The sequence below is a fragment of the Lepeophtheirus salmonis genome, chromosome 3, assembly GCF_016086655.4.
Source record: "Lepeophtheirus salmonis chromosome 3, UVic_Lsal_1.4, whole genome shotgun sequence".
Taxonomy (NCBI): domain Eukaryota; kingdom Metazoa; phylum Arthropoda; class Copepoda; order Siphonostomatoida; family Caligidae; genus Lepeophtheirus; species Lepeophtheirus salmonis.
In genome coordinates, this window is record NC_052133.2 from 42,524,626 (window position 1) to 42,540,466 (window position 15,841).

Genomic DNA, 15,841 nt, shown 5'->3' on the forward strand with positions numbered 1-15,841 from the left:
CAAAATCAGTTGCTAGATAAACAACTCTTCCAAACATGCAATTATTATTCAGTAATAGTCAATTATTGTTCACACTTTAATAAGAACTAATTCCGTAAACAACCAATTATTGTAAAGAATACTATTTAGAGGAAAAGAAGAAGTAACTTCGACAGCTGACAACCTTATACAGTGTTCATTGTTGTGCTTGAAAGCAAGGCATTATCTCACTACCACAAAAATGTACAGTGTGTTTTGCCCTCAGCTGTTAATTTTTTTCTACTTTTCTCTGAACCAGTGCTTTAAACGTTCATTGATTGAATTATAATTATCTCCTTTTAAACTGCAAATAATTATGAAAAATCATTGAACAATAGTTTCCAACTGATTTTGCCCTTTTATTTATTTATTTTTTTGGAGGAAAGATTACGTTAAGCAATAATAATAACAACTTATGAGGTATTGCTTTGTAGAATAATAACACAATGCAACTGTTAATGTAGATGTGGCTTGAAGTACTAATCAAGGCACATAGAGATGTTCCAATATATATATTATATTTTCTTTATAAATAGGATTAAGCAACAGTATAAGCGTTATAAGATCAGGAAAATCCTTCGGATCTTTTTTGGGATACATAAAATTTGAAATAACATATAAGACAATTTGCGTCTCAGATCTTTTCGGATAATAAAATTTAACGCATATCATATTCGGCTCTTTCATATCTGGGTTTAAGATCCGTTGTATAATTGCATTCTAAAGATATATATTTGATAAGACAACTAGGTTTCAGTCATTTTATTTGTTAGTCCCATTTTGACAATCAAATCTGTTCATTACTTTACTATAGATTAAGAAAAAAAATGGTTTTTTGTATAAAAACTTGGTTGTTTACGCTAGCAAATAGCCAAAATCAAAAAAGAGACGTCACTAGACAACTCTTGTTTTATAGATATATGTATATTGTACATTCTTCATGCATTTATTAATGAATAAATGAAAAAAATACAACGTTTCGTGTTATTGAAAATAGAGGAATGAACGGAAAATGTATCAAGTGTCACATATTTGATGATTAAAATGACCTTAGAATCATAAAGCATGATTTTTTAGAGTATACAAAAATAAAGAATTTGATGTAACATTGTAGATTTAATGTCTGGCTAACTGATGCTGTAATTGAAATTATATATTGTAGTGTAACCAAGGACAGTTGCAACACCTTTAATAATTATTAATTGACTGGTATAATTTAACCAAAATTGTACATAACATACTTATATACAAATATCTGCTATTGTTTTATGTATATTTGATTTTATCAATAATAAGTTTTTCAACAAATTGAATTGAATGACGATTGTCACATGTTTAAATAAATACAACAGTTTATTAAAATTGAGTTTAAATTAGAAATTAAGAAAACTAGAAAAAAAAATATTTTTTGAGCAATACATAATTAGACCTTTCAAGGTATTGTATTTTTAACTCTTTCTATATTGTAGCGTATCAATATTTAATAATATTTACCTATATTATAGATCACTAATGAGATATGAGATAAATTCATTGGATTTTACTCGGGTAGAAGAACATGATCTCTTGGAAGCGTAAATATAAAGATAAAAATCGATGAAAATTGCAACACTTGCTAAATAGCATACCTCTTTATTCTGAGTGTCTTTATATCATAAATTTCTTATTAACGAGTGAGTTTACATTTTTGATAAAATTATACATACTTATATCAAAAAAATAAATAATTTAAATGATGTATGTTACATGAAAAACATTGAAAAAATGTCTGCTTGATTTAAAAAATCTTAATCTTCCAAAAAATAGTAACTTTTACCCTTCAAATCCGATATCCGAAGAAAAATTGACACTAATTTGTAAAATCAATACGCTTTGTGTTAACACCAGGCCACTTTTAGAGAAGGAAATATACCTAAAAAATGTATATTAACTTTAATTTCCTTGTTCAGATCGATTAATTGTAGTATTAAGATATCTATTTATACCTATTTAGTTCTATCCAACCATTTGGAAATTTGTAATTAATTACGATTTATCACAAAAATCTAAATTAAATTTGGTGTATAAAAAAAAATTAATTATTTCCAAAGGATGGCTTTAGTAATGAGTACATCGTTGTGTATAAGTGCTATCGGTTTTGCACTGGAAGGAGTTAGAAGGATATTATTTCGTACTAAAACAACTATTGGGACAGTTTTGTGATCGCTTGACTCAGAATTGGTTGAGCGTGTGTCAAAGATGGGCATCAGTAAAAGAGAAAATATGTCATACATTAAATTTTTAATTCAACAAGGGGGAAATTGCAAGCTAGGTTGCTAAAAACCTTTATAGTAATTATTGTCTTTTCAATTAATGAAAAAATCATGCGAAATATTTGTTGAATCGATTCTGATGTCAAATATGCACTTCGCGTCTGGAAGGCCAATTCTTCAAAATATGAATAAATAATGGAAATTATCTAGTTGTGGATTGTCAAGGAGATATACATTAATGAAAAATAAAATAATCAATGGATTTATTTTTATTACGCATATTATTATAAAAAAATGTAATTGTAGTTTTTTGATATTCTAAAAAAAGCATGTTGCAACTCTCCCTAGTCTCTCTAAATAAAGATATGTATGCATGTACGTATATTTCAAGGTAGCAAGACTGTCTTCCAATTCTACCTTGAAATGAGTTATTAAAGAGAAAATTTCTTCTTTATTTTTGAAAACTTTTTTTTAGGCAGCATCGACGGTCAGGAAATTATACTGTGAATAAAATAAAATAAGGTGAGAGACTAATGATGTAGCTATACCCGCATAGGAAGACTCATCCCTCAAGCATTTTTTTTTTAACTTTTTTAAATTGAAAATATATTATGGTCACTTTCCTATGGAGTAATTATCCTCATCATCGTGTAACGAAAAGTTGAATTCATATTATTGTTAATAATAATTAATTTAAAAAATATTTATATGTGGGTTAGGGCGGTTTGTGATTCAACGTTTTGTGGAGTATCTATGACAGCTGGTGGGAAAAAGTCCAAAGGAGTCATAATTGAAATCTGAAAATATTGAACTTACAAAATATATGTACGTTACAAATTCCTTTTGTTATTATCTGTTTTTGCTCTATAGGGTTATTTTACAAAGTAACTCTAAAATTACTTTTTATATGTTAGGAAAGAAAATGTCAAACAAAGTTATTTTAAGCAAAATTAGGAATAATGCCTCACTTGAATCTATTGACTTTTTTTTTATCTTTGATCATGATATGCGACCCGAAGAAGCCAACGTAAAATAAAAATTTGTATTTATAAGCTAATTGCATATTTATTTTTTGATGGGGAAATTTCTACAAAAACTACCAAACACATGGGTTGAATAGTGCCGGAGTTAAGAAAAAAAATACCTTTTTTGGTTTTAAAATATTTTTTTTAAATTTATTTATCCGCATTATGGAGCAGAATCCTCTTGACACTTAAAAAACCATTGCTTAGTTAGAACGGTATTTTTTCCCAGCAAGAAGCAGTATAAAATTAAAACCCCAATTTGTTTTTGATACATTGTTTTGGAAGTAACAAAAGCAGCATCACACAATGCACAATAACTCACAAGTCAAATCATAAATTGGCATGAAATTTTGTAGCTTGCTTATGAAGGTTAGTATTAACTGAAAACTAGGTGAATTAAAAAAAACAGCAGCATCTATTTGTGAAGCCTGGAACTTTTTATTTGGACCTTCTAAAGCCCGAAGTACGAGTTTTTAGGAACTCCAATCTGCTTTTAATATATTATAAATTGTCCAGATACTAAATGAATCTAACTTTGAGCATTTTTGGTGATCCTCTTTCCCTGATTACAAATCCATGGAATTTTCAACGTAAAATATACTAATGAAGAAGGTCAATACTGTTCCAAGAGTAAGTAAAGAGGCTGTTTAAGATTATATTCCACAATAAACTGTTTGACAGCTTTTACGAGGCTTGTGGCTATACCTAAAAAATACATGTATTAAACAAGTTCTTTTATCTATAAATGTATCCTATTTAAAAAAACTTATTATTTTATGATTTTTTTGAAGCTAGTAATTTAAAGAGGACACCGTTGAACATTGACATTTTCGTATAAAATGGTTAAAGTATTTTTACAAACATGTCACAGCAAGATCCTAAAAAGAGACTTTGCTATTTCTGCCATAAACAGGTGAAGACCTCATTTCATATATTCTACGAAAGTGAAAAAATTACGCAGATCCTTAATATGGTGGAGGAAGAGATCTAGATGAACTTTTAGAGGAGACGGAGTCCCTTGGATTTCCTCATTGTAACGTCCTCACGATATATGTGTAGTTGGAAGATTCAGTGGTTCATCTCAAAGTACAATGCAAAATTTATGCAGCGTAGCACAAAATCCAAGAGCTCCATTCGTGAACAATAACAGCATAACAAATGAGGCCCTTCCTCCCTCATCTTCAGTCCCAAACTTTTTGGATCAGTGGAAGCAACAAAACAAAAAAAATATAATACAAATATTAGTAATATATGACTGTTTTTTATTACAAAAAAAAAGAAGACATTTTTGCCAAAATTATTTATTTTTTGATGGGGGTAAATGTCTATAAGGACTACCTACTTAAATCTTCTGAAGACTAAATTGCTGTCCTATATATAAAAAGAGTTTTGTTGAACTCCAATTTGCTTTCAACATATTTTTGATTATATTGTACAATAAACTGTTTGATAGATTCTACGAGGGTTAAGATTGAGCCATAAAAAGACTATCGGATATATTATACCTCTCATTCAATCAACTTTTTCTAAACAAATGACTTAAGTATGATAGTGTAGAACAAATACTTTTTTGCATAGGTTATTTTTTTACCACATTAAATTCGAAACAATTGTATAAACAAACCTCCCTAATATATGTATAAGATACAATATTTTTTTTTCTTTCCCCCCTTCCCCCTGTAGGTAGGTGTGTGCCTCATGATGAAGTCGAAGAATAAGCCTCTCCACATCATCAAGAACTAAGGGTCATACAAGGAGTAATTTTTGTGAATTGATAAATTGGTTTTATCTTTCATACACCATACATAGGTATAATATATGAATAGAGCTTTACAAATTGATGTAATTTTAGGGTTTTGAAATATGGAAAAAAGCTCACATAAACGTCAATCCCCCCCCCTGTTCATATGTTCCTATATATATGCTGTAGAGGTACATCAAGCCTGAGTAATTCATCTTATCCCTTCTTCCACTTTTTAAATAATAGCCCCATCACCTCACAAATTATAAAGTCAAAGTGGAATGATTGTTAGTTACTTGAGTTACATAAATTGTAAAATGTGTTTAGAGGGTTAATAAACCTTTATTTTATCTACCTTCAGTCAGTTCTTCATAACCCATGCATACATTTTTTTTTATCCTCCTTGTGTATAGAGCAAGGTTGTTATGTGACGTTAGCATCGTTAATTTCGTCCGTTTTGGGGGACTAAACAACCAAGTTTGTCAACAATGAAACCCCTTATTTCATTATACCTTTCTTTGAGGATATCCTTTTTCCCCTTTAGTTATTGAGCAGGAGTTAAACCTTGCCCCAAAAATCAAAAAAGAATTATGTATGGTACATAGTAAAAATAGACTTAAAATTGTACTCATTTTTTATTATAATTCTGAATGTATACAATTCATTTTTCACCCCTTAAATATTATCTTTTTGAATTAATCTTAACAACACCATATAAATTTTATGGTTATTATAGTAAAACATTATGGTTATATTTTTTATAAGAACTTCTATGAAATATTACTAATTTTTACGAATTCTATGTGTCGACATTGTAATAATTTAATATGATGAAATTGAATGTGAAATATAGATTAACAGCAAATTTTATATTTGTAGCAAGGAGTATACCTCAAATTAAAAAAATACAACAACGATATCCATTTATTCTGAAGGATGGTTCAAGTGCATAATAAAATTTCCGGTGATCAAATCCATTTAAACAGATTTGAACCTTTTTAGTAAATTTGGGATATACAAAATCCCTGTTCACTAGAGTAAGGTTAATATTAATAAGAATAGTTAACAATGTCAAGATGGAAAAAATATATCCATTTAATGCCTAGTTTTATTATAAATAACGGCATAATACGTTTAAAAACGTGTTACTTAATCGTTTCGCAATTTTTTTACCATATTCTAGACAATATTTCAAGTATTACAGTAGAAAAGATGATGTATTTTTCATTAATTAATTTCAATCCTAGTTTTCTTGTCCCAAATCAATCCACAAAGATGTTTTAAAATATGTGATTACATAGCAAAACAATCCTATTTCTATATTGTACACAATAAATTACAATTACAATTAAAAGAATAAGATAGCTTATTTGTAATGATCCTACTTTTTTCACTCCTAATTGATACAAAAAATATGAATTAGAGTATAAATTTTGCTATTTTAGGGATTTTCAGTACATATTACTTTGTTTTACTTCAAACATCACTGTTTGTGATAGGCATGAAGTAGTATTCGATATAAGTGTTCATTCTGTTTTTATTCATAAAGCCACCTTGATGGAGCTTTATCAAGGTTTACTGGAAATTTGTACTTTATATGTTGTAAAATATCAACTTTATATTACCAAAATGGCGTCTATATGTTTTTACAGGCTGGTACTTGTTAAAACATATTGTAAAAGACAATTTTTGTATGTTTCATAAAGTATTATTTAATTACAACATATGTAACTTTAATTATCAACTAAACATTTCGCGCTATTATATATTTGTTTTTATTAAAAGTACCTATTTACTATGAGTATTTTACGAGTAATATTTATAACTCTAGACATTCGACATTTACAAGTGTTACAGAATACATCCTATCAATTAATCAAAAAAAATACTATATCAATTTTCCATTTTACTAAGGATTTCTCATTTGATTATAAATCTTATTTTTATGTTGCAACTTGTACAATTTGCTTATACAAGTCATAACTTGAACACAACAAAGATATACCTTTATTCCCCATGTCTCACATTTATTTTTACACTGTACATTCTTTTCAAATATTATTAAAAACTAGTTTCCAAAGACTCTGAGAACAAAATATAGTAAATAATAACTTAAATCGACATTTTTTTAAATTCAATATGGGCTCCCTTAGTCTCAATGACAACCTCTGCCCTCTTCCTGAAGACTGTGCAAACCTCATGGATAGAGTCATCTGACAAGAAATCACTGACCCAGGATTCTTGCTACAAGCTGCTCCCTGGATCCTTGCCTAAATGGAATAATCCATAGGATTAAGGTAGGGAGAAGTGGGAGGCATCATGTTCTTGGACATATTTAAAAGAAGTTTGTCTCCAGACAGACCCTTTTACATTGTGGACGTTGTTTATTTTCCTTACTCTTGATTTCAGTCCGAAGTCAATTAGTGTTTTGCGCACCAAAGTCTCCCCTGGATCTGCATCATCATAAAAGACCGATATTATATCTGGTAGCTTACCCGGTCACACCAACAAAATAACACTAGACTTTCTTGAGTAGGAGAATGTGATGTACATCCCGCCAAGTAATTGGCCTCCTAAGCTTGCCGGAATCGAAACTTTCAGACTATTTTGTCTGAGACAATCTTGATTGGGATTCTAATGAAGATCCACACTGAACCACTACATCCTTGAGAGCTGGGATGCTTGGAGTACAATCAGGGCTTAACCCAGTGGGACGGTCAAGAAGGTAGTGGGAAGTTTCCGGGCACGTTGTTAAAGTGTGGTCCAAGCCAATGGCGAATTTATTGATTGAATGTCAAATTAAGGTCAGATTGATTTTTATGGAAAAACTTTAAAATTCCTAAAGAATAAATTCACAAGAGCGTTTTAGTTTTATACTTGATTTACGAACCATTTTTGTTTTTGAAAGAGGTATATGAATAAACAAAACATTCTTAATAATATATATTTATATAAACGGTAATTATTTGTATCCTAAATTGTAACATTTTTGATTAAACATAAGTACAGAATTCAATGTCAAAAGAAAGTAAGGCTGATGAAAAAGTGATCCCTGGAGTAGGAAAAAAGAGAGGGGCATTAAGGGGGGGGGGGAGGGAGAAGAAACAAGTGCTATGATGATGATCTTTAAAAAGCAGAATGAGGTGATGGCGGCGTCAGGGGTAATTGATTTTATCGGGGGAAGAAAACTCTGCATAATGAAGAATCCAAGCTATATGAAAACTATTTGTGAAGGAATAGGATTAGTATCCAGATCTTATTTCTAATTTGACTTGATTAAATATTGAAATTAGTTATTCAGTATGTAATTGGACGTTCCCTTATAATAACATAACAGGGTTTATAATCGTTATATGATTAATTCTACATTTTTTTTCTTTTTTTCTTCTGGTAAAGTTAACTGTAAAGAATAGAAAAAAAAGGATTAAAGAATGTATAATTGACACGAATGGGATTTTTTTTTAAATGTGGAAAGAAAGAGAGAAGATAAAAGTCTATCTGCAAGCAGTATTAAATCTGTGTTAATAATTTCCGCCTTCTTTTAATTTTTTCCTTGGGGGACCCATAGGGGAATTTGTTTATTAGCTAATGCTTTAAAATCTTCTACAATGAGGTGAGAGCTTGAGGGAACCCTTTGTTTCCAACCAGCAGTTTCCATGACATCTGTAATGTGACGTATATTTTGCAAACCTTTAAATGAACCACCCTTCAAAGCTGCAGAAGTTTTATAAAATGATATTCATCAATACCCTTTTTGACAGCTTTTACGATGTTCAAAGGCTGTTCCAGCACAAAAAATACATATTTATTAAATTTTCAACATCTATTAGTGAATCTGATTTATAATATATCTTATTTCATAAACTTTTTTTCAACAAACTCCTCAGCAGGTATGAGGTAATTTCGATGGGATGGTAATTTATAACAGCCCTGTCACTTTATATTAACAAAAAACATAGTTAGTCTCACATTTATTAGACAAAGAATTTTTTTAAAAAAACTACATTTTATGTACATATATTCATGAAACTACCTCAAGCTTACAAATGACGTCACAGAACGTGATGTCAAATATTATTTAAGGATTTAAAAGGAGGAAGAAGAATTATCGTTTAAAACAACATATTTGAAGCATATCAAAGGAAATGTCGTTGTTTGTCGTGTTTCTAATGCTTTTTTGATCAAATAATATTTTTTCATGTAAGCCTGAGAGTCAGACACATGCTTTTAAGCAAGTATCAAATTTCTCTCAAGGAAAAATGAAAGATGGAAAGTAAGTTAATGAATCTTAGTAAATGTTAATTTTTTCTTCTTCTCTTTTTACAACATTTATGACATGTCATACATGTATGTATATAGAAAATAATGAAACGGCTTGGAATTTGTCCCTATAAGTGGCACGCAATGAACGAATGTCTAAAAATTTTTTTTTGAATAGCAACAACTTTTCTGTAAAGATTTATTATAATTTTGCGACTTTGTTCCATTTGACTTATAATATATTTAACACTGTGATGTTAACTACAATTTATTCAGTAGTATTATGTGTGTACTAGGGCTTATCTCCCGGAATCCCGTTTTCCCGGGACTTCTCCTATTTTTAATCTACAAGAAAATCCCAGATTTAGTTATTTCATAATATTAGCTATAATCAATTAAATATAATTGATTAAATAAACCATTGAATACACATTTATTAAGGAAAAAAAAAGAGTTAAATATTTTCCACAGTGGGCAAGTATACTTTTCACCGTTATCGGATTATGTTTTTCAAAATTTAAGTTTTGCCAACAAATTAGTTTGTGTATAACTTAATATTAAAGTTTTTTTTAATGCTGGTCAGGATTTCAAAAATTTCAAAAAATTAGGAACCGTGTGCTCTAAAAAATACAATCTGTGCACAATTAGTGATAACGCTGAAAAGAGAATAAATATGTAAACTACTTATAAATTACTTCTTCCTTCATGATGTATATATTAATTAATGACAATATTTTTTTACGTTCCGGAATCCTGCACAACGACCATTTCCCGGGAAATGAAAACCTTATACTATGAACAAACAAGGAACAGTGTTATGTGTAAAAATATGTATATCTCTCTCTGCTTTCCTAATTTTGTGAAAAGGAAAAGATTTGAGAAAACAAGTTTTGCTGTTTGTTTGGCAACAAAATATTGTATGTTTGCAACAGTCAACACAAAATCAAGCTGGGATGATTTGTCTTAAAACCGAGCCTTGATATAGTCTTCGACTAGGTGTTTCATATTTTTATTATTAAATTGTTTTGATAAATCATATTGAGGCCCTCCAAATTTCACTTAACGATAGTAACATTATCGATTATTTGTAGAAAAAAGAATAAAAGGGACTATATTTGATGAAAGGCCATATCATATATTAACAAAAATATCATAATCAAATAAAGGATCCAAACTCTCTGGGTAATACTTCTAGAGACCGAGTGGTCCATTCAAATCTGACAACTTTGAATTTTAAAATTCAATAAGAGAGAATTTATTAACTAATAATAGAAATTTCAACAAAATTAATAAAATACATATATGTCTTTCTGAGCTCTCTTAATCAATTATATAGTCACCCATTGCGGCAATGATGGCTTCCAGGCGGCGGTGGAAGTCATGTCACCTGTTGCAGATGTAGTCCTTTGTAATAACGTCCCTATACTAGCTGACAGTGACTATGACGGCCTCGGTATTTGGACAGAGATTCTCCTCGACATGCACTTAAAGGTGTAATAGAGGGCTTGGCAACAGGACTGTAGAGGACAAAAAGTGTTAAGAAAAGAGTTCAAAAGAACTCAATAGACTCATTCAAAAGAGTAATACTATGGGAGATATGGGTTTCTTTCATTGCTGATGTTATAAGTGGCCCCTCTATCCTCAAAAGGCTTTCCCCACCCAGTTTATTTTAGAAGGTTCTCTGGACAGTCTGATGTAAAACCTCCAGACCTCTAGCATGGTCCATCATGAACTTGAAGGAATGGCCTGAGCTGGTTTATTCTACTCTTCCATGTCAAGTTTGGCCTTTTGATAGAGTCCTTAAACCTCTTCAAATTTACAGACTTACTGCCGAATTAGGGGCTATGTAATCGAGAGGAAAATTATTTCATGACGTAATGGGACTTCAAGAACAGATTCAAATAGATAATTTATTAATTTACGTTACTAAATAAGTCATTGCCACATAGTGGTACATCATTAACACCATAACAAATAAAACTAACTCTTAGCTATATAAGGATTTTCAGTTTGTCACAACTACACGAGTATATGAAAATCTAAGTAAAATTCAATTCACATCTATTACTTTGATAACCGTTAAGAGGCGGAACAAAGCGATGGAGGGCGCAAAGGTGTCTTTAAAACTCATCCAGTGGCATTGTAAGAACTGTACAGAGCATGAATGCAAATGAGGTAGCTGTTTAGAATTAAACCTATGTTCTGTTTTCTCAGACTATCTTCAATCTCATACCAATGGACGTATTTATAAAACTACATAGGTATCTACAGTAAACTCCATCGAAGAAGGCTGGATAAAGTGGACATGAACCGCGTAAGGAGTTCAGGAACAGGATATATAAGTTCATAGAGGATGAATAAGTTTATTAGAATAAGTTAATACAGGATATTATTAGCTGTTAATTTTTATTGTATTCTGTTGTACCCAAAAAATCTTCAAAAATAATGGTTTTATTGCATGACTTATAATTATGCTATCTCGTGTTAATTTTGTCGCTGGACCTTGTAAATATATGCTAATTTAGAATATATAATATATACAGTCTATCTATATACAAACTAAAAAAAATGTTTTATATCATAGTAATAAATGTAAATTTTATAAATAAATAAGTTATAGAATACCTTGAGGGCAATTGGCAAAAACTCAAATAATCTTATATTTTCATAAGGTTTACAGTATATATCTTTTTTTATAAATTAAATTGTACTGATGTTTGTATATATACAAATTTGGAACCAATTTTTGTAGTCTGTTACCAAACCTACGCACACATACTAAAATTTTAAATAAATGAGAAAATATAAAACAAAGTTAATAAAATGAATTACTTCTGCATAATTTTAGTTGATTTGTAATTATGAAAACAATATTGGTATGCATTTATTTAAAGTTAAAAATGAAGCAACTAAATAGTATTCATTAATTATAGAGTATGAATCAAAAAATAATTACAGTTAATACATGCATTTATCATTTTTTTAAAGCAATATTAACAAGCAATTTTTCTCAATAATGAACCTGGGATACATTTGTAGCATGAATCTAATTTTCTTAGACTTTCATTACTAAAATATTTTGAATTATCATTTTGATGGCCTGTAGATTGCTTGTAAAGTTTATACAATACAGTTATAGAAAAAAGATCAAAAAATATATCCTTTTAAGATTTTTTGTAGTTGGTAGTTTTGTATGTGTTCTTTTATTTTGTAAATATTTTACCATTATTTTTTATTTATGAGAAGAGAGCATCTATGTATAAAGTAACCGTGAGTGTCCTCATTAAAGAGAGAGAGAGAGAGTATACCTGAAGATTGTTTGGGAAATTATAGCTAAATGTTAAGTCCTTGCGGAATTCAAAATAGTTTTCAGGAACGATATAAAAGCAAGGGTGTTCGCAGATAAGGGGGAGGGCTGTAGCCGCTACCAAATGTTGGATTTTGTTCTTTGGGTCCCCCAAAAATTTCTAATATGTTTTTTTTAAAGATGTATTTTTTAAAAGAATATCATACAGTCAAATAATGCTGCAATGCAAAAAAGATGATTTTTGAATTTAAAAAAAATAAATCCTAAAATATAATTCTGTCTACGTGTTGAGGAGAGATTCCTGCCTATGCCTTTGCTAGATATGCAGTGGGATTGTTGTTCATTTCTTTCTTCCCCTCTCGCGGCGACTTCTATCTAATCTAATAAAATGTCATGATAGCTAAGCTGCTATACTCCAAACATTTCTTCAATTTGTCATTGTTACCATTTTAGTTTTACTCATTTTTGTATAAACTGAAAAGCTTATAATTTACAACTGTATATATATTAAGAATCCGTAAGTGATATTATCATATTTATAATCTTGAGAATCCTCGAATTTATATATATATTTTAAGTTCAACAGCTCTGATTTGTTGTGCTTCGTTTAATCAAAATAAAATAACAATCACATAAAATAACTACTTGTATCTAGAATTATATAGAAACTCACAACTGCTGCACAAGGATTGAGCTTCTCAAGATAAATGACAAGACTACAAGTGTTATAATATTTTCGTTTTTTCATAGAATTTAGATTTATGTTTACATCTAGTAAAATGATTTATTAGACAGTTTGTATACCTACTTAAAATTAAATCATATATGCATACACTATGTAGATATACATACACGTAGTTATGAATGAAGGAGATAATGATATCATTTAGGAATAAATAAATATATACAGTCTCTAATGAAGTGATAAGTCTTTCAATATAATACAATGTCGGTTAAATACATCTGGACTGTTTCAAACCTTATTAGAAACTTAGTATACATAAAGCATGTAGAAATAATTAATTTTTGTGGAAGTGTGAAAATAGGTGTTCAAGAACGTATTTGTTTTTTTATATAACATATATAATTATGACAATAAATGCCGAAAATATATAATAGTTGAATTGCTCTTACGGATTACTTTCAAAGTTTAATGAAAAACTTCCTACTTCAAAGGCAATGTTTATTATACATGTAATCGCTGGAAAGGATGACAAGGATGGTAGAAGAGTACACAGCCAAAGGTGTGACAAGGATAAATAATATTTGATTTTAACCCAAAATACCAATCCAAAGTTATTAATTTGTAGTTAAAGTCCTATAAATGCCGTGTTGTCCGTTACTTTCCCCATAAACTATATTTCCTCATGATATTTTGCCTTAAAATCATTTTAATCAAAGATATTTCAAATAAGGTTTGTATGTGGTTATTTTAATATTAAAAAATGTAAGGCATTAAATGGTGGTTTTCGGTTATAATCATGATGGAAATATAATCTTGTTTCATATTATGCTTGTTCTTCAAATCATGAGTATTTCCCAATATGAATAATCTATCGTGTCAAATAATAATAAATTGATAATGAAGAAGTGATTAACACTTCTTCTATTTGAATTTTTGTCGTGCTCTTATTTATTTCTTTATCTTCTTATAATAATTTTATGAACTATTATGTCTTTTCTTAGAATACATTATGTAGTGACATTTTGATAGTATGTATGCAATGAATTTTAAGGCATAATTGCATCATTTTTCCAACAAAAAACAACATTTTTTTACTTTTAATAGTAATAAACATTGTCTATTTTGATTTTTGTTTTACTATTGGGGAAATTATAGTATATTTAAATGGGAACCTTTAATATAAATTAAATATGAAAAAAAAGAAAGTAACAAAGCAAATTATATTCCTTTTAAAGGTGTTACTTAGAGTACTCGTGTAATAAAGACTATGAAAAGGAAAAACAAATATTCCTTGAGATAGTTAAAAGAACATTCTGAACTTGTCACCGACATATTTAGCGTTGGATGACAACTCATCTTCAATACTCAACAATTGATTTTATTTAGAGAAACGTTCATATCTGCAAGGAGCTCAAGTCTTGATTGGACCATTGCAGAGACCAACAATAAGATCATCGATGAATCATTTATAATTCTTACATTCTTACCTGATCCATGAGAGATCATCGTACCCCATCCGTTGCTTTTGGCAAGATTGTTGGGAGATTAGTGACTGTTTAATCATCTCTGACAATCTGAATTTCAGTTTGAGATGTCAATGAAGTCCATTCCTCCAAGTCATCTTGATGATAGGGATCTACAATAGGCGTATCCTTGATGAATCCCTTGTACATTTTACCAAGAACATCCGAATTCAACCCATTGGCTTCCGTGGATTCTTCAAATTTTGAAATATAAATCTTACTTTCCATTTTGTAAAATTCCGAAACAGTTACATCTGTTCCTATCAGTATTTTTCCAGTGTATCCAGGCTTTTTAATCGATCCTACCAGAAGGTAAATAGCTTTGCCATAGGCTTGGCAGTTGCGAGTAAAGTTTCTAATAGCTGTAGCATCCAAACTGGACTTCTTCTTTATAAAAGCCTTGAGATGGAGATGGATTTCGAATCCCATCCGCATGGCTTGTGTGAAGGAGGGATCTCCATTTGGAATTATCATTAATTCTTGCATGGCCACCTTATTTCTAGCATGTGTGCTTCTGTTAATGCCAATAAATGTGAGCACATATGTAATCGCTTCCTTCATACATTATCTATTCAGATTAAAAAATTCAAAGAGAACATCAATTTCAACCAAGAATATACAATAACCATACATAAATCCTATGTATTTATTTATTAAGGAGAAATATCCTGGGGGAAAATGGCTTGAGGCAAAAATCTTGAAAGGCAAAATTTTTTAAGGCAAAATATTTCTTTTTAGTCCCTTCGTTACTCAAACATCTGGGTGTAATCATATATTTTTCTTTATGAAGAATGAATTCCCACATATTTTGTGTGTAATTTGTTTTAAATTTATAAAAAAATAATAATATATAGTTATAAATATAAAATTATAACTTTTTCCAACACTAATGCCAAATTAAAAGTTAAAGGTTCTCCTCTCCATAACATTAAAACACTTTCTTCCGCCAAAATTATATAACAAGCAACTGATGTTAACAAGAGTTTTTATCCATTATTACCATAAGACTTGCTCCCACCTTCTTTTTCAC

General features: G+C 29.7%; 1 pseudogene; it reads right to left on the bottom strand.

Annotated features, from left to right (window-relative positions):
• Positions 1–14,588: 14,588 nt before the first annotated feature.
• LOC121115373 (enolase-like) lies at positions 14,589–15,372 on the bottom strand (annotated as a pseudogene).
• Between the last annotated feature and the right edge of the window lie 469 nt (positions 15,373–15,841).